This window comes from Bombina bombina, chromosome 8 (assembly GCF_027579735.1).
Source record: "Bombina bombina isolate aBomBom1 chromosome 8, aBomBom1.pri, whole genome shotgun sequence".
Lineage (NCBI taxonomy): Eukaryota > Metazoa > Chordata > Amphibia > Anura > Bombinatoridae > Bombina > Bombina bombina.
Window position 1 is genome coordinate 283,983,228 of NC_069506.1, and position 18,613 is coordinate 284,001,840.

The 18,613-nt window shown below is 40.9% G+C and overlaps 1 protein-coding gene across 9 annotated transcripts in view; it reads right to left on the reverse strand.

Moving 5' to 3' along the window:
- The window catches only part of PKNOX2 (PBX/knotted 1 homeobox 2), a 1,550,023-nt gene that overhangs the window by 994,551 nt on the left and 536,859 nt on the right, over window positions 1–18,613 (reverse strand). For 3 of the 9 annotated variants that reach the window (XM_053691422.1, XM_053691423.1, XM_053691424.1), the window contains one exon: window positions 449–570. The exons of the other annotated variants lie outside the window; for them this stretch is intronic. The gene's annotated coding sequence lies outside the window, so the exon portion shown is untranslated. The remainder of the gene's footprint in view (window positions 1–448; window positions 571–18,613) is intronic. 9 annotated transcript variants of the gene reach the window in all.

The following is an 18,613-nucleotide window of genomic DNA, read 5'->3' on the forward strand; positions in this document are numbered from 1 at the left end:
AAATAAAGATCAATGATAAGTAACTATCTGACAATAGCATGTCGCTATTATTACACAAAGGTCCAATCAAGTGTAAAATTAACATGATTCTCTATGTCATTAATAAATAAAACAAGCGCCCTTTACTTCTGATAAACAAGCCGTAAAGGAAGATTTTCTTTAAAAATAAAGCAGATTTAAACTACACTAGACCTTCCCTTGCTGACTGTGTTTGTTTGAGACAGTGTAACCTGTCCCTGAACTTAGTGAATAATAATTTGCTGATAGTGCTATATATAGTGCTATATTACTTACTAAATGTAAAGGGTCAATCATGACCTAACCTAAAAATGTAATAATATTAGGCTAAGCAACAAACTGACAAAAGGAATTAGAGATGTGGGGGAGGTACAGAGAGGCACTAGTAATGAATAAAGCTCAGCAGGTGGTCGTGTGCCTTAGTGCTCACCCGAGGGCAGTCTGATCTCTCCTGAGGTCCAGTCTAGCCAGGGATACCAAGCAATTGTGCCACCAGGAGATACGGGTAACCCATGTTTATTAGCCTGGGATGCGCTGTGCCAGCTATATAACCTAGTGAGACAAATGCAAAATCAGGAGCCGAATATTCTCTGTTATATGATGTAGATATTAGGGGTCATGGTCAGTTGTCTTTAAGGAAACATAATGCTCAGTGGTCATGGTCAGTTGTCTTTAAGGAAACATAATGCTCAGTGGTCATGGTCAGTTGTCTTTAAGGAAACAGTGCTCAGGGCTCATGGTCAGACAGCTTTAAGGAAACATAGTGCTTAGGGGTAATGGTCAATTGTCTTTTAGGAAACATAATGCTCAGGGGTCATGGCCAGTTGTCTTTAATGAAACATAATGCTCAGGGGTCATGGTCAGTCCGCTTTAAGGAAACATAGTGCTTAGGGGTCATGGTCAGTTGTCTTTAATGAAACATAATGCTCAGGGGTCATGGCCAGTTGTCTTTAATGAAACATAATGCTCAGGGGTCATGGTCAGTCCGCTTTAAGGAAACAATGCTCAGGGGTCATGGTCAGTTGTCTTTAAAGGGACATTAAACACTAAATAAATGCTAGATAGAATGATGCATACAAATAAAAGATTAGTATGAGAATACCATGTAGATCTATTTTTTTAAAGTTTAATTGGTTATTTAAATATTGAAAAAATAAGTGTAAAGTTTTAGGGTCTATAAAACAATGGGAGCTGCCATGTTGTAACTTCTCTGCTATGGTCAATTAAGGACAGTTATAAATAAGTCACTAGAGTGTGCAGCCAATGGCTGTGTGGAATATAACAATGTTATGCACTTCCATTTCTAGCAGGAACTGAAATGCTCAGGATTACAGAATCTAATTACAAGAAAAGGGGACAAAATAAATAATGAAAGTATATGGCATAATTGTTTTTATATATAAACTTTATCATTTTATATTACCATCTCAAAGTGTTTAATGTCCCTTTAAGGAAACATAATGCTCAGGGATCATGGTCAGTCAGCTTTAAGAAAACATAATGTTCAGGGGTCATGGTCAGTCAGCTTTAAGGAAACATAATGCTCAGGGGTCATGGTCATTTGTCTTTAAGGAAACATATGCTAAGGGGTCATGGTCAGCTGTCTTTAAGGAAACATAATGCTCACGGGTCATGGTCAGTCAGCTTTAAGGAAACATAATGCTCAGGGGTCATGGTCAGTTGTCTTTAAGGAAACAATGATCAGGGGTCATGGTCAGTTGTCTTCTAGGAAACATAATGCTCAGGGGTCATGGTCAGTTGTCTTTAAGGAAACCTAATGCTTAGGGGTCATGGTCAGTTGTCTTTAAGGAAACAATGCTCAGGGGTAATGGTCAGTTGTCTTTTAGGAAACATAATGCTCAGGGGTCATGGTCAGTTGTCTTTAAGGAAACCTAATGCTTAGGGGTCATGGTCAGTTGTCTTTAAGGAAACAGAATGCTCAGGGGTCATGGTCAGTCAGCTTTAAGGAAACATAATGCTTAGGGATAATGGTCAGTTGTCTTTAAGGAAACAAAATGCTTAGGGGTCATAGACAGTTGTCTTTAAGGAAACATAATGCTCAGGGGTCATGGTCAGTTGTCTTTAAGGAAACATAATGCTTAGGGGTCATGGTCAGTTGTCTTTAAGGAAACATAATGCTTGGGGGTCATGGTCAGTTGTCTTTAAGGAAACATAATGCTCAGGGGTCATGGTCAGTCAGCTTTAAGAAAACATAATGCTCAGGGGTCATGGTCAGTTGTCTTTAAGGAAACAATACTCAGGGGGTCATAGTCAGTCCGCTTTAAGGAAACATAATGCTCAGGGGTCATGGTCAGTTGTCTTTAAGGAAACATAATGCTCAGGGGTCATGGTCAGTCAGCTTTAAAGAAACATAATGCTTAGGGATAATGGTCAATTGTCATTAAGGAAACATAATGCTCAGGGGTCATGGTCAGTTGTCTTTAAGAAAACATAATGTTCAGGGGTCATGGTCAGTCGGCTTTAAGGAAACATAATGCTCAGGGGTCATGGTCAGCTGTCTTTAAGGAAAACAGAATTTATGCTTACCTGATAAATTACTTTCTCCAACGGTGTGTCCGGTCCACGGCGTCATCCTTACTTGTGGGATATTCTCTTCCCCAACAGGAAATGGCAAAGAGTCCCAGCAAAGCTGGCCATATAGTCCCTCCTAGGCTCCGCCCACCCCAGTCATTCGACCGACGGATAGGAGGAAATATATATAGGAGAAACCATATGGTACCGTGGTGACTGTAGTTAGAGAAAATAATTCATCAGACCTGATTAGAAAACCAGGGCGGGCCGTGGACCGGACACACCGTTGGAGAAAGTAATTTATCAGGTAAGCATAAATTCTGTTTTCTCCAACATTGGTGTGTCCGGTCCACGGCGTCATCCTTACTTGTGGGAACCAATACCAAAGCTTTAGGACACGGATGAAGGGAGGGAGCAAATCAGGTTACCTAAACGGAAGGCACCACAGCTTGCAAAACCTTTCTCCCAAAAATAGCCTCCGAAGAAGCAAAAGTATCAAATTTGTAAAATTTGGCAAAAGTGTGCAGTGAAGACCAAGTCGCTGCCTTACATATCTGGTCAACAGAAGCCTCGTTCTTGAAGGCCCATGTGAAAGCCACAGCCCTAGTGGAGTGAGCTGTGATTCTTTCAGGAGGCTGCCGTCCGGCAGTCTCATAAGCCAATCGGATGATGCTTTTAAGCCAAAAGGAAAGAAAGGTAGAAGTCGCTTTATGACCTCTCCTTTTACCAGAATAAACAACAAACAAGGAAGATGTTTGTCTGAAATCTTTTGTAGCCTCTAAATAGAATTTTAGAGCTACGTCCAAATTGTGTAACAAACGTTCCTTCTTTGAAACTGGATTCGGACACAAAGAAGGTACAACTATCTCCTGGTTAATATTTTTGTTAGAAACAACCTTAGGAAGAAAACCAGGCTTAGTATGCAAAACCACCTTATCTGCATGGAACACCAGATAGGGCGAAGAACACTGCAGAGCAGATAACTCTGAAACTCTTCTAGCAGAAGAAATTGCAACCAAAAACAAAACTTTCCAAGATAGTAACTTAATATCTATGGAATGTAAAGGTTCAAACGGAACCCCTTGAAGAACTGAAAGAACTAGATTTAGACTCCAGGGAGGAGTCAAAGGTCTGTAAACAGGCTTGATCCTAACCAGAGCCTGAACAAATGCTTGAACATCTGGCACAGCTGCCAGTCTTTTGTGTAGTAAGACAGATAAAGCAGAGATCTGTCCCTTTAGAGAACTTGCAGATAATCCTTTCTCCAAACCTTCTTGTAGAAAGGAGAGAATCTTAGGAATTTTTATCTTATTCCATGGGAATCCTTTGGATTCACACCAACAGATATATCTTTTCCATATTTTATGGTAAATCTTTCTAGTTACCGGTTTTCTGGCCTGAACCAGAGTATCTATCACAGAATCTGAAAACCCACGCTTCGATAGAATCAAGCGTTCAATCTCCAAGCCGTCAGCTGGAGGGAGACCAGATTTGGATGTTCGAATGGACCCTGAACAAGAAGGTCCTGTCTCAAAGGTAGCTTCCATGGTGGAGCCGATGACATATTCACCAGGTCTGCATACCAAGTCCTGCATGGCCACGCAGGAGCTATCAAGATCCCGAGGCCCTCTCCTGATTGATCCTGGCTACCAGCCTGGGAATGAGAGGAAACGGTGGGAATACATAAGCTAGGTTGAAGGTCCAAGGTGCTACTAGTGCATCTACTAGAGTCGCCTTGGGATCCCTGGATCTGGACCCGTAGCAAGGAACCTTGAAGTTCTGACGAGACGCCATCAGATCCATGTCTGGAATGCCCCATAATTGAGTTATTTGGGCAAAGATCTCCGGATGGAGTTCCCACTCCCCCGGATGGAATGTCTGACGACTCAGAAAATCCGCCTCCCAGTTTTCCACTCCTGGGATGTGGATCGCAGACAGGTGGCAGGAGTGATCCTCCGCCCATTGAATTATTTTGGTCACTTCTTTCATCGCCAGGGAACTCCTTGTTCCCCCCTGATGATTGATATATGCAACGGTCGTCATGTTGTCTGATTGGAACCTTATGAATCTGGCCTTTGCTAGTTGAGGCCAAGCCCTGAGAGCATTGAATATCGCTCTCAGTTCCAGAATGTTTATCGGGAGAAGAGACTCTTTCCGAGACCATAGACCCTGAGCTTTCAGGGATTCCCAGACCGCGCCCCGGCCCACTAGACTGGCGTCGGTCGTGACAATGACCCACTCTGGTCTGCGGAAGCTCATTCCCTGGGACAGATGGTCCAGGGTCAGCCACCAACGGAGTGAATCTCTGGTCTTTTGATCTACTTGAATCATTGGAGACAAGTCTGTATAATCCCCATTCCACTGCTGGAGCATGCACAGTTGTAATGGTCTTAGATGAATTCGTGCAAAAGGAACTATGTCCATTGTTGCAACCATCAACCCTACTACTTCCATGCACTGCGCTATGGAAGGACGAGGAACAGAATGAAGCCCTTGACAAGAGCTTAGAAGTTTTGATTTTCTGACCTCTGTCAGAAAAATCCTCATTTCTAAGGAATCTATTATTGTTCCCAAGAAGGGAACTCTTGTCGACTGAGACAGAGAACTTTTTTCTATGTTCACCTTCCATCCGTGTGATCTGAGAAAGGCTAGAATGATGTCCGTATGAGCCTTTGCTTTTGACAGGGACGACGCTTGTATTAGAATGTCGTCCAAGTAAGGTACTACTGCAATGCCCCTCGGTCTTAGAACCGCTAGAATGGACCCTAGCACCTTTGTGAAAATCCTTGGAGCAGTGGCTAACCCGAATGGGAGGGCCACAAACTGGTAATGCTTGTCCAGAAAAGCGAACCTTAGGAACTGATGATGTTCTTTGTGGATAGGAATATGTAGGTACGCATCCTTTAGATCCACGGTAGTCATAAATTGACTATGGAATGTAAAGGTTCAAACGGAACCCCTTGAAGAACTGAAAGAACTAGATTTAGACTCCAGGGAGGAGTCAAAGGTCTGTAAACAGGCTTGATCCTAACCAGAGCCTGAACAAATGCTTGAACATCTGGCACAGCTGCCAGTCTTTTGTGTAGTAAGACAGATAAAGCAGAGATCTGTCCCTTTAGAGAACTTGCAGATAATCCTTTCTCCAAACCTTCTTGTAGAAAGGAGAGAATCTTAGGAATTTTTATCTTATTCCATGGGAATCCTTTGGATTCACACCAACAGATATATCTTTTCCATATTTTATGGTAAATCTTTCTAGTTACCGGTTTTCTGGCCTGAACCAGAGTATCTATCACAGAATCTGAAAACCCACGCTTCGATAGAATCAAGCGTTCAATCTCCAAGCCGTCAGCTGGAGGGAGACCAGATTTGGATGTTCGAATGGACCCTGAACAAGAAGGTCCTGTCTCAAAGGTAGCTTCCATGGTGGAGCCGATGACATATTCACCAGGTCTGCATACCAAGTCCTGCATGGCCACGCAGGAGCTATCAAGATCCCGAGGCCCTCTCCTGATTGATCCTGGCTACCAGCCTGGGAATGAGAGGAAACGGTGGGAATACATAAGCTAGGTTGAAGGTCCAAGGTGCTACTAGTGCATCTACTAGAGTCGCCTTGGGATCCCTGGATCTGGACCCGTAGCAAGGAACCTTGAAGTTCTGACGAGACGCCATCAGATCCATGTCTGGAATGCCCCATAATTGAGTTATTTGGGCAAAGATCTCCGGATGGAGTTCCCACTCCCCCGGATGGAATGTCTGACGACTCAGAAAATCCGCCTCCCAGTTTTCCACTCCTGGGATGTGGATCGCAGACAGGTGGCAGGAGTGATCCTCCGCCCATTGAATTATTTTGGTCACTTCTTTCATCGCCAGGGAACTCCTTGTTCCCCCCTGATGATTGATATATGCAACGGTCGTCATGTTGTCTGATTGGAACCTTATGAATCTGGCCTTTGCTAGTTGAGGCCAAGCCCTGAGAGCATTGAATATCGCTCTCAGTTCCAGAATGTTTATCGGGAGAAGAGACTCTTTCCGAGACCATAGACCCTGAGCTTTCAGGGATTCCCAGACCGCGCCCCGGCCCACTAGACTGGCGTCGGTCGTGACAATGACCCACTCTGGTCTGCGGAAGCTCATTCCCTGGGACAGATGGTCCAGGGTCAGCCACCAACGGAGTGAATCTCTGGTCTTTTGATCTACTTGAATCATTGGAGACAAGTCTGTATAATCCCCATTCCACTGCTGGAGCATGCACAGTTGTAATGGTCTTAGATGAATTCGTGCAAAAGGAACTATGTCCATTGTTGCAACCATCAACCCCTACTACTTCCATGCACTGCGCTATGGAAGGACGAGGAACAGAATGAAGCCCTTGACAAGAGCTTAGAAGTTTTGATTTTCTGACCTCTGTCAGAAAAATCCTCATTTCTAAGGAATCTATTATTGTTCCCAAGAAGGGAACTCTTGTCGACTGAGACAGAGAACTTTTTTCTATGTTCACCTTCCATCCGTGTGATCTGAGAAAGGCTAGAATGATGTCCGTATGAGCCTTTGCTTTTGACAGGGACGACGCTTGTATTAGAATGTCGTCCAAGTAAGGTACTACTGCAATGCCCCTCGGTCTTAGAACCGCTAGAAGGGACCCTAGCACCTTTGTGAAAATCCTTGGAGCAGTGGCTAACCCGAATGGGAGGGCCACAAACTGGTAATGCTTGTCCAGAAAAGCGAACCTTAGGAACTGATGATGTTCTTTGTGGATAGGAATATGTAGGTACGCATCCTTTAGATCCACGGTAGTCATAAATTGACTTTCCTGGATAGTGGGTAGAATCGTTCGAATGGTTTCCATCTTGAACAATGGTACCCTGAGAAATTTGTTTAGGATCTTCAAATCCAAAATTGGTCGGAAAGTTCCCTCTTTTTTGGGAACTACGAACAGATTGGAATAAAATCCCATTCCTTGTTCCTTTATTGGAACTGGGTGTATCACTCCCATCTTTAACAGGTCTTCTACACAATGTAAGAATGCCTGTCTCTATATTTGGTTTGAGGATAAGTGAGACCTGTGGAACCTTCCCCTTGGGGGTAGTTCCTTGAATTCCAGGAGATAACCTTGAGAAACTATTTCTAGCGCCCAGGGATCCTGAACATCTCTTGCCCAAGCCTGAGCAAAGAGAGAGAGTCTGCCCCCCCACTAGATCCGGTCCCGGATCGGGGGCTACTCCTTCATGCTGTTTTGTTAGCAGTGGCAGGCTTCTTGGCCTGCTTACCCTTGTTCCAGCCTTGCATCGGTTTCCAGGCTGGTTTGGGTTGTGAGGCATTACCCTCTTGCTTAGAGGATGCAGAATTAGAGGCCGGTCCGTTCCTGAAATTGCGAAAGGAACGAAAATTAGACTTATTTTTAGCCTTAAAAGACCTATCTTGTGGAAGGGCGTGGCCCTTTCCCCCAGTGATGTCTGAAATAATCTCTTTCAATTCTGGTCCAAATAGAGTTTTACCTTTGAAAGGGATGTTAAGCAATTTTGTCTTGGATGACACATCCGCTGACCAAGACTTTAGCCAAAGCGCTCTGCGCGCCACGATAGCAAACCCTGAATTTTTCGCCGCGAATCTAGCTAATTGCAAAGCGGCATCTAAAATAAAAGAGTTAGCCAATTTAAGTGCGTGAACTCTGTCCATAACCTCCTCATATGGAGTCTCTCTACTGAGTGACTTTTCTAGTTCCTCGAACCAGAACCACGCTGCTGTAGTGACAGGAACAATGCACGAAATTGGTTGTAGAAGGTAACCTTGCTGTACAAAAATCTTTTTAAGCAAACCTTCCAATTTTTTATCCATAGGATCTTTGAAAGCACAACTATCTTCGATAGGAATAGTAGTGCGTTTGTTTAGAGTAGAAACTGCCCCCTCGACCTTAGGGACTGTCTGCCATAAGTCCTTTCTGGGGTCGACCATAGGAAATAATTTCTTAAATATAGGGGGGGGGACAAAAGGTATGCCGGGCTTTTCCCACTCCTTATTTACTATGTCCGCCACCCGCTTGGGTATAGAAAAAGCGTCGGGGTGCACCGGAACCTCTAGGAACTTGTCCATCTTGCATAATTTCTCTGGAATGACCAAGTTGTCACAATCATCCAGAGTAGATAACACCTCCTTAAGCAGTGCGCGGAGATCTTCTAATTTAAATTTAAATGTCACAACATCAGGTTCAGCTTGATGAGAAATTTTTCCTGAATCTGAGATTTCTCCATCTGACAAAACCTCCCTCATGGCCCCTTCAGATTGGTGTGAGGGTATGACAGAACAATTATCATCAGCGCCCTCTTGCTCTTCAGTGTTTAAAACAGAGCAATCGCGCTTTCTCTGATAAGTAGGCATTTTGGATAAAATATTTGCTATGGAGTTATCCATTACAGCCGTTAATTGTTGCATGGTAATAAGCATTGGCGCACTAGATGTACTAGGGGCCTCCTGCGTGGGCAAAACTGGTGTAGACACAGTAGGAGATGATGTAGTATCATGTTTACTCCCCTCATCTGAGGAATCATCTTGGGCAATTTCATTATCTGTGGCAGTACTGTCCTTACTTTGTTTGGACGCTATGGCACAATTATCACATAAATTTAAATGGGGAGACACATTGGCTTTCATACATATAGAACATAGCTTATCTGAAGGTACAGACATGTTAAACAGGCTTAAACTTGCCAACAAAGCACAAAAAAACGTTTTAAAACAAAACCGTTACTGTCTCTTTAAATTTTAAACAGAAAACACTTTATTACTGAATATGTGAAAAAGTATGAAGGAATTGTTCAAAAATTACCAAACCCAACCAAGCCCAGAGGGGAATACGATACCAATTGATGCCTTCTAGAAGCTTTTCCAGCAATTTTTAGATCCTCACACATGCATCTGCATGCCCTGCTCTCAAAAAACAACTGCGCAGTAATGGCGCGAAAATGAGGCTCAGTCTATAACTAGGAAGGCCCCCTGACTGGAAAAGGTGTCTAACACAGTGCCTGCCGTTTAATAAACGTTCCCCAAGTTTATAAATGCAAATTGTCAGCCTAAATCTGAATAAAATGCCCAAATAAAGCAATCGATTTAGCCCATAAAAATGTCTACCAGTTTTTTAGCCCATAATAAGCCCTTTATTCTGTTTTTTTAACTAAGAAAATGGCTTATCGGTCCCCATGAGGGGGAATGACAGCCTTCCAGCATTACATGGTCTTGTTAGAAATATGGCTAGTCATACCTTAAGCAGAAAAGTCTGCTAACTGTTTCCCCCAACTGAAGTTACTTCATCTCAACAGTCCTATGTGGAAACAGCAATCGATTTTAGTTACTGTCTGCTAAAATCATCTTCCTCTCACAAACAGAAATCTTCATCCTTTTCTGTTTCAGAGTAAATAGTACATACCAGCACTATTTTAAAATAACAAACACTTGATAGAAGAATAAAAACTACATTTAAACACCAAAAAACTCTTAACCATCTCCGTGGAGATGTTGCCTGTGCAACGGCAAAGAGAATGACTGGGGTGGGCGGAGCCTAGGAGGGACTATATGGCCAGCTTTGCTGGGACTCTTTGCCATTTCCTGTTGGGCAAGAGAATATCCCACAAGTAAGGATGACGCCGTGGACCGGACACACCAATGTTGGAGAAACATAATGCTCACGGGTCATGGTCAGTCAGCTTTAAGGAAACATAATGCTCAGGGGTCATGGTCAGTTGTCTTTAAGGAAACATAATGTTCAGGGGTCATGGTCAGTTGTCTTTAAGGAAACACAATGCTCAGGGTCTTATATGATGCTATATATTATATGATGTATGTGAGCTATATGGTATTGATTGTAAGCTCTTTAGACCAGGACACTATACTATGTCTTATAAATTCTTTGTTACTTTTTGTCTGTGTGTCACATATTGTACCCAGCACATAATGTACACAACAGCACATAACAGAGATATGCTATTAATGATTAATAAATAATGTTTAGCTAAGAAAGCAAAGACCCATTTGTGAACACCGGCTACAGAACAGACAATGTAGTAAACAGTATTCATTAATTGTGCAAGGTTCTTAGCTTATTGATTCATTTAATAGTGAGATTTATACTGTAATCATGTTGTCTTGGCCTTTTGGGGCAACCAAGGGTAATGTATTGATGGCTACCAAGATAAATGACACTTTTAATTGTCTTTGGGTTTATGGACTATAACCATATTGATGCACATGACAACGGATGTAAGAAACACATTTGCATACACAGCAACTAAACTGCAAGCAAAGGCTGGATGAATTCATTCAATAGACAAATACAAGATGCCTTTAAAACTTATTTTGAAGCAAATGAGGTATAAGAGAAAAGACAGACTGAATACAATTCACTAATAGATTTCCCCAGTATCTCCAGCTTCACCAGTCACTGGTGAAAGACCAGGGCCGTGTGTATTTATTAATAACCATAGGGCTTAAATCATATTTCCTAAGTGTCCTTGGAAACAGTATTGTCCTTAACATAGATGTATATCAAGCTGTGCACTGTGGTGTTGATTAAAACTCAACAGCCATCCCAGATAGTTATGTTGCACAAACCCACTTATCCAGCCTACCTCTCTGTTACACCTCACTATACCATGCACCAATGTTCTGTTAACACAGCGGGGGGTAAAAGAACAGCACTAAGGTACAATACTGTATTTCTCATCACATCAGAAATGTTAGAAATGATCATCTGCGTCACCAGAAGTAGCATTTATTGTTTAATATAAAATCTGTGTACAAACTAATGTTACAGGCTACGGAATCGGGGGAACAGTGGTCAGCTATAGTAATCAATACTGTATCGCCAATGTGACGAGACTTCTAATGAGACATCAGCGACAGTCTACTCCAAAATTGTTACTGTTTAAACAGATAGATCATCCCTTTTTTTACCCATTCCCCAGTTTTGCACAACTAACACAGTTATATGAATATACTTTTAACATCTGTGATTAACTTGTATCTAAGCCTCTGCAGACTGCCCCCTGATCACATGGCTACTTATGTATTATCTATTGACTTGCATTTTAGCCCATTAGAACTGTGTCCTGTACAACTCCCGGGAGAGAGCACAATGTTTTCTAAATTGCTTACATGATTTAGCAGTGTCCTTTTGTGAAAAGCTAATAAAAAAGCATGTGATAAGAGGCTGTCTGTAGTGGCTTAGAAACAGGCAGATTTAGAGGTTTAAATGTTATAAAGTATATTAATATAACCATGTTTGTTGTGCAAAGCTGGGGAATGGGTAGTAAAAGGCGTTATCTATCTTGTTAAACAATAACAAGGGACATTAGACGCTAGATTTTTCTTAGCATAAATGTTTTGTAGATGATCCATTTATATAGTCTATGGCCCCAAGTTATCAAAGTCTGGCAGACCTGATCCACACTGTCAGATCAGGTCCGCCAGACTTCGCTGAATACGGCGAGCAATACGCTCGCCGTATTCAGCATTGCACCACAAGAGCTGCTGGTGCAACACCGCCCCCTGCAGACTCGCGGCCAATGGGCCGCCAGCAGGCGGGTGTCAATCAACCCGATCGGGTTGATTTCCGGCGATGTCTGTCAGCCTGCTCAGAGCAGGCGGACAGGTTATGGAGCAGCGGTCTTTGTGACCGCTGCTTCATAACTGCTGTTTCTGGCGAGCCTGCAGGCTCGCCAGAAACACGGGGCATCAAGCTCCATTCGGAGCTTGATACATATGCCCCAATATGCGCTGATTTTCGGACTCCTAACCAAGCCCCACATTTTTAGGAAAATACTGATGTATACATACTTCAGATTGCTTCTCTTTGTGTAAAGATACTTTTCATATGCAGAGGCAGAAGGAGGGGGAGTATCTAAACAACCACTTGCAGTGGGTGTTCCAGCTAACCTTTTTAATAGCTAAACTGGAGCTTCTAAGTAAGTTTTTAAAAGGTTTTATACAGGGTTTTTAGATCAGTATCTGTGCATATTATTCTTTATAGTAGTGTCTATTACATGCAGTTAAATGAAAATTGGTGTATACTGTCCTTTTAAGTATAAAAAACACCAATGTGATCTAAAGAGTCACTTTACAAATAAATAATAATATTTGCTTTGGGGGTTTTCGTGGGGCGTTTGTTGCAAATGGTCCTGGAAGTCAAGGAGTTAAACCAGTTGTACAAATACAAGTTCACTCAGAGTCTGTGAGATTTCTTATCCATACAATTTATATCTTCCCATTTTCCACTGAAAGTGCCACATCGCAGCTGCCAAATCTGGTGCATCAAGTGTTCGGCGTCTGTTTTCTGAGCTGGCAGCAAACACCTTCATGTCCTGAGCCAAAAATAAAAATGTTGACATGGGATGTCCTTACAGCTGGGAATGTCCTTAATGGCCGCCCTAATCTAGTAACCTGATGCGCATTGCATCACCGCAGGCTGATATGGTGACTGCAGAGGGACGCAGCATAAAGTTACTAGAATAGATAGGTTTCCTGTACACACACGTGTAAATTAGAGACTCGGATGCATCACCGCAGGCTGATATGGTGACTACAGGGGGGGGGTGCAGCATAAAGTCACTAGAATAGATAGGTTTCCTGTACGCACACGTGTAACTCAGAGACTCAGATGCATCACGGCAGGCTGATATACTGACTGCAGGGGGGCGCAGAGCTGTAAGCGCAGCATAAAGTCACTAGAATAGATAGGTTTCCTGTACGCACACGTGTAAATCAGAGACTCAGATGCATCACGGCAGGCTGATATAGTGACTGCAGGGGGGCGCAGAGCTGTAAGCGCAGCATAAAGTCACTAGAATAGATAGGTTTCCTGTAAGCACACGTGTAAATCAGAGACTCAGATGCATCACGGCAGGCTGATATAGTGACTGCAAGGGGGCGCAGAGCTGTAAGCGCAGCATAAAGTCACTAGAATAGATAGGTTTCCAGTACGCACACGTCACACGTGTAAATCAGAGACTCAGATGCATCACCGCAGGCAGATATGGTGACTGCAGGGGGGCACAAAGCTGTAAGCGCAGCATAAAGTCACTAGAATAGATAGGTTTCCTGTACGCACACGTGTAAATCAGAGACTCAGATGCATCACTGCAGGCTGATATGGTGACTGCAGGGGGGGTGCAGCATAAAGTCACTAGAATAGATAGGTTTCCTGTACGCACACGTGTAACTCAGAGACTCAGATGCATCACGGCAGGCTGATATAGTGACTGCAGGGGGGCGCAGAGCTGTAAGCGCAGCATAAAGTCACTAGAATAGATGGGTTTCCTGTACGCACACGTGTAAATGAGAGACTCAGATGCATCACCGCAGGCTGATATGGTGACTGCAGGGGGGTGCAGCATAAAGTCACTAGAATAGATAGGTTTCCTGTATGCACACGTGTAAATCAGAGACTCAGATATATCACACATGACTACACAACTTTACTGGACAACAAGTCTAACAATATGAGATACTGGTGACATCACTTGCGAACCCAGAGGCAGAAAAGTGAAAAAATTTCTGCAAGTCATTTTGAAATGAAATTAATTATAAGTTGGGTAGTTACAATGTAAGAAAACCTAAGTTTAAAAACGACAATAAAACAGATTGGTCAAGAGATCGACACACACTGGGCAACATTTTATGTCTTTCCAGAATTACTGAAGCTTCCTGCAAGAGGTAGAAGCCACAGGGTGAAGTTTAGTTTTCATTATCACTGATTCTGCGATATTTGATTTAGAAGGAAAATCGTAACATTTACAAAACACATGAAAAGAGTATTCTTTATGTACTACGCGGTCCATTGCTTCACATATGGTGATTGGAGATTCTCGCTGCTGTGGCCCCTGCATTTATTTTGGAGTTTTGTTTGCACAACCAACATAGAGCAGAATGTGAAAAGCAATAGGCATTGGCCATGTTCCATGGTCTGGCCGAGATATCTCTTCTCTAGAGTCTTCTGACCTCTGCTAAATGGCTCTTGGCTCGTACAGTACACAGTTATCTGAGGTCACAGTGGGCCGATGAAAATAAAGAGTGCGTATGGCTGCTCTATAAATCTTTTACAAATGGTATTATGGACAGGCACATATACAAAATGTTTAATGGCTGTGTTAAGAGGGTAGTAGGCTCTGACCCACCCCATTAAAAAAGCCATCTCTTAGAAAAACATTAAATAAATGTTGTCAGTAGTTAAACAATGACACAGCTCTGACCAATAAAAACGCACATAGGTTACGTTATAAATCTTTATATTACAGAAATTACATCAGATGAGGATATGAGCTATGCGGACACTGCTCAATACAATCTAGAGGACTAACTCTGGTTGATGAATTTGAGAGCAGAGTGCTCCTGTGAGCTCGCAGTAGCATTAACAAGCCACTTTTATTGGCTGGTTATTTAATTTGACCATTTATGGGTGCACGTTAAAATTGTGCTCCACTTGTAATCTAGCCCTATATATTTACCAGTTAATCACAGCAAAAAGTAAGACCGTGACTAAGTTATTGGCGAATTATTAATCCTTTGAATTAACTGTTGGATACAAGAGAGGGATGTGTTTTATTAAAGGGACAGTCAAGTCCAAAAAAAACTTTCATGATTTAAATAGGGCATGCAATTTTAAACAACTTCCCAATTTACTTTTATCACCAATTTTGCTTTTTTCTCTTGGTATTCTTAGTTGAAAGCTAAACCTAGGAGGTTCATATGCTAATTTCTTAGACCTTGAAGACTGCCTCTAATCTGAATACATTTTGACCACTAGAGGGCATTAGTTCACATGTTTCATATAGATAACATTGAGCTCATGCACGTAAAGTGACCTAGGAGTGAGCACTAATTGGCTAAACTGCATGTCTGTCAAAAGAACTGAAATAAGGGGGCAGTCAGCAGAGGCTTAGATACAAGATAATTACAGAGGTAAAACGTGTATTATTATAACTGTGTTGGATATGCAAAACTGGGGAATGGGTAATAAAGGGATTATCTTTCTTTTTAAACCACAAATATTCTGGTGTTGACTGTCCCTTTAAGGGCACAAATATAATGCAACACTCTGTAGTCACCAAAGAGTTATCTGTCCCTAGAATCCAAAGGGATTATATGTCTCCTTAGCATACAAGTCAGCATTCTGTACAGCATCCTCCGCACAAGGCTGCGCCGCTCACACAGCTGCTGGGACCTTTGATTTCTCAGCAGATTAATTTGTGCACAAAATCAGGAGAAAACACAGCTCTGTATTCCCCACTAATGCTCATGTTATATCTATGGACAAAGTCTCACTTCTCCTCTGTAACTCACAGGCCAAACGTCAGCTCTGTGCCTTGAACAAAGGGTTTAATGTTCTACCGTTTAGTTTGTGTAAGAACAGCAGAATAATATTATTACCCAAAGCATATAATCCTACTGTAAACCTATTACAACAAGCATATAATCCTACTGTAAAAAAATTACTACCACAAGCATATAATTCTACTGTAAACAAATTATTACCACAATCATATAATCCTTCTGTAAACAAATTATTACCACAAGCATATACTCCTACTGTAAATATATCCCCACAAACATTTAATCATACTGTAAACAAATTATTACCACAATCATATAATCCTACTGTAAACAAATTACTACAAGAATATAATTCTACTGTAAACAAATTATAACCATAATCATATAATCCTACTGTAAACATATTACCACAAGCACATAACACTACTGTAAACATATTTTCACAAGCATATAACCCTCTTGTAAACATATTATCACAAGTATATAACCCTACTGTAAACATATTATTACCAAAAGCACATAACCCTAATTGTAAACATTATTACAAGCATATAACCCTACTGTAAACATATTACCACAAGCATATAATCCTACGGTAAACATATAATTCCCACAAGCATATAACACTACTATAAACATATTACCACAAACATATAATCCTAGTGTAAACATATAATTACCACAAACATATAATTCTACTGTAAACATATTACCACAAGCATATAATCCTACTGTAAACAAATTATTACCACAATCATATTATCCTACTGTAAACATATTACCACAAGCATATAATCCTACAGTAAACATATTACCACAAGCATATTATCCTACTGTAAACATATTACCACAAACATTTAATCCTATTGTAAACAAATTATTACCACAATCATATAATACTACTGTAAACAAATTATTACCACAAGAATATAATCCTACTGTAAACATATTACCACAAACACAAAATCCTACTGTAAACATATTATTACCAAAATCATATTACCCTCTTGTAAACATATTATTATCACAAGCATATAACCCTACCGTAAACATATTATCACAAGTATATAAACCATACTGTAAACATATTATTACCAAAAGCACATAACCCTACTGTAAACATATTACCAAAAGCACATAACCCTACTGTAAACATATTACCAAAATCATATTACCCTCTTGTAAACATATTATCACAAGCATATAACCCTACAGTAAACATATTATCACAAGTATATAAACCATACTGTAAACATATTATTACCAAAAGCACATAACCCTACTGTAAACATATTATTACCAAAACCACATAACCCTACAGTAAACATTACCACAATTATATAATCCTACTGTAAACATATTATAATCACAAGCATATAACCCTACTGTAAACATATTATTACCAAACATATAATCCTACTGTAAACATATTATTACCACAAACATATAATCCTACTGTAAACATATTATTACCACAAGCATATAACCCTACTGTAAACATATTACTAAAAGAATATAACCCTAATGTAAACATATTACCACAAACATAAAATCCTACTGTAAACATATTACCACAATCATATAATCCTACTGTAAACATATTACCACAATCATTTAAGCCTACTGTAAACATATTATCACAATCATTTAAGACTACTGTAATCATATTACCACAATCATATAAACCTAATGTAAACATATTACCACAATCATTTAAACCTACTGTAAACATATTACCACAATCATATAAGCCTACTGTAAACATATTACCACAAGCATATTATCTTACTTTAAACATATTACCACAATTATATAATCCTACTGTAAACATATTACCATAAGCATATTATCCTACTGTAAACATATTACTACCACAAGCATATAATCCTACTGTAAACAAATTAACACAAACATATAATCCTACTGTAAACATATTACGACAAGCATATAATCCTGTTGTCAACATATTATTACTAAAAATATATAATCCTACTGTAAAGATATTATTACCACAACCATATAACCCTACTGTAAACATATTCGGCTAGATTACGAGTTGTGCATTAGGGTAAAAAAGCAGCGTTAAGAGGTCCTAACGCTGATTTATTATGCCCGCTGGTATTACGAGTCTTGAAGGTTTAGGGTCACCGCAAACTTCTTTGGCCTTACCGCAAAACGACTTACGTAAACTTTGTAAAGTCTTTTTTCTATGGGACTTCCATAGCGCTGATATTTTACGAGTCTGTCCTGGGAGCCCAAAAAGTGAGCGGTACACCCTACCCTGTCAAGATCCCTAACGCATTTAAAAGTCAGTAGTTCTGAGTTTTATGGTACAACGCCGTAGCATAAAACTCATAACTAAAGTGCTAAAAAGTACACTAACACCCATAAACCGAGGCCCTCTCGTATCGCAAATACTAAAATAAAATTTTTAACCCCTAATCTGCCACTCCGGACACCGCCACCACCTATATTATATTTATGAACCCCTAATCTGCTGCCCCCAACATCAACGACACCTACATTATATTTATTAACCCCTAATCTGACGCCCCAAAGTCGCTGCAACCTACCTACACTTTTTAACCCCTAATCTGCCGCCCCAACTATAATAAACATATTAACCCCTAAACCGCCGCACTTCCGCCTCGCAAACATTAGTTAAATATTATAAACCCCTAATCTGCCGTCCCTAACATCGCCGACACCTACCTACATTTAGTAACCACTAATCTGCCGCCCC